Source organism: Erinaceus europaeus, chromosome 18 (genome assembly GCF_950295315.1).
Source record: "Erinaceus europaeus chromosome 18, mEriEur2.1, whole genome shotgun sequence".
NCBI classification, from domain to species: domain Eukaryota; kingdom Metazoa; phylum Chordata; class Mammalia; order Eulipotyphla; family Erinaceidae; genus Erinaceus; species Erinaceus europaeus.
Window position 1 is genome coordinate 49,404,995 of NC_080179.1, and position 2,413 is coordinate 49,407,407.

A 2,413-nucleotide genomic window follows, 5' to 3' on the forward strand; every position below is an offset into this window, starting at 1 on the left:
GAGAGGGGGAGAGAAAGATAGACACCTGCAGACCTTCACCACTTGTGAAGCTAATCCCATGCAGGTGGAGAGCCCGGGCCTCCAACCTGGATCCTCATGCAGGTCCTTGTGCTTTACTCCAAGTGCTATTAACCCACTGTGCTACTACCCGACCCCCAATTCGCTGCTTTCTTCTGAGTGTTTCAGTACAGCATATTTAGTTTTCCTTTAGCCACTATGGATCAGAATTATTTATCATAAGCTGAGATAAATGACAGTAGGAGAAAGTTCAGAAAAGGGGGCCAAGTGATGGAGCACATGGTTAAGCCACAAATTACAATGTGCAAAGGACCAGAGTTCAAGCCCCTGTCCCCACCAGGGGGAAAACTTTGTGTGCAGTGAAGCAGGGCTGCAAGTTTCTCTCTGTCTCTGTCCCTATCTGTGTCTCCTTCCCCCTACTAATTTCACTCTGTCTACATCCAATAATAACTAAATAAAAAGATTAAAAGAAAACACTGTCTTGAAAAAAGAAAAGAAAGTGCCCATGTTAAACTTGGAACAAAATACACATTGGAAGAGAATCTTTGTCCTGTTACTCCTTATAGAACTGGCAGAGTTCATTATCCTGTACTGCTCTCATGAGTTGAAAGCACAATTTAGAAGCAAGTGTAAATAGAGGATGTGTGTGTGTGTGTGTGTGTGTGTGTACAATATATATTTCATATTGTGTAAGGTCAGCTATTCATAAATCAATTTAAAAATAAAGAGCAAGATGTGGGGGGCACAGCATAATTGTTATGCAAAAATAAAGAGCAAGATACTGTGACAGGTGATAGTTTCAGTAGCACATATACCAAGGTTAGCATGGCCCCTGTGCAAGGATGACACATAAATTCATGAAATATTGGATACTTATAAAAGATAATGAGACGGCTCTATGAAGGATAATTTAAGTGGGATATATATATATATATATATATATATATATATTTACATACCTATGTATACATATATGTAAGTATATATATTCATGTATCTATTTGAGGAACAATTTTATTTTGGTAGTGAATACTTGGAAATTTTTAACTTTATACTTAATGACAGTGACCAAATGTTCAGATTATATCTATTTCTATTTTTCAGTGTGAAATATGACTTCTACAAAATACTGTTTTATTAGAATATTCCCTTTTAGCTATACATTTTTCTAAATGTAATTACAAATTAATTTCTTTGAATGGATTTAATAATTTGGAAAAGACTCAGGTACAATGATCACTGTTATCCTTTCTAAAAAAGGGATTTGTAAACATCTTGATATTTATTGGATAATATTTAGCCATAAAAAAGACATTATTTAAACCATCATAACAGAATGTGGACATATAGATATAAAAAAATTATATTACATATAGAAAAAATCAGGGCATTCTTCTATCTAAACATGTTTTCTTTTTTTATTATTATATTTATTTATTTTCCTTTCTGTTGCCCTTGTTTTTATTGTTGCTGTTGTTATTGACGTCATCGTCTCATCGTCGTTGGATAGGACAGAGAGAAATGGAGAGAGGAGGGGAAGACAGAAGGGGAGAGAAAGCTAGACACTGCAGACCTGCTTCACCACCTGTGAAGAGACTCCCCTGCAGGTGGGGAGCCAGGGCTCAAACGGGGATCCTTAGCTGGTCCTTGAGCTTTGTGCCACGTGCACTTAACCACTGTGCTACTGCTTGACTCCCAACATGTTTTCTATGATAAGATAACTAGACATCCGCGTAATGTGGTAGTGAACACTATTGAGTGCATATATTACCATACACAAGAGCACATGTTCAAGCCCCCCCAGCCCCACCCACAGATGGGAAGTTTCACAAGTGGTGAAGCAGTGCTGCAGGAGTTTCTCTTTCTTTATCCTGCTCTCCCCTCTCAATGTCTCTTTCCTATATAGTATAAAAAAATATAATAAAATAGAAAACACAGACACCACTTCACTAGCTATCCAAATTAGAATAAAACTACCTTTAAAAGTAATTAAATATATAATCAAATATTTATTCACTCCAGACATCTTCCACTGTTAATCCACTATTATAAATATGCAGTATATTTATACTACTTTTCTATTCAGAGACACTTATCAAAAACTATCCTTTTAAATAACTTGGTGTTCCTCCAGTTTTTTACAGGCTCCTCCCACACTATTTCTAATATTTCCTACACATTTCTCCCCCTGTGTTTATAACATGTGAATGTCTATGAACCTTAAATGTACTTTTTCAGAAAATAACTCAGTTTCCATGAAACTAACACATAAGAAAAAAAGATTTTATTTATTAATCACTGAGAAAAAGAGCAAGTGAGAAAGAACCAGGTATCATTCTGGTGCATATGAAGCCAAGAGTCAAACTCAAGACCTCATGTTTGAAAGTGCAATGCT

The 2,413-nt window shown here is 35.9% G+C and overlaps 1 pseudogene; it reads left to right on the plus strand.

The window, feature by feature from the left end:
- Positions 1-752: 752 nt before the first annotated feature.
- LOC132534520 (U6 spliceosomal RNA) lies at positions 753-895 on the plus strand (annotated as a pseudogene).
- Positions 896-2,413: the final 1,518 nt, after the last annotated feature.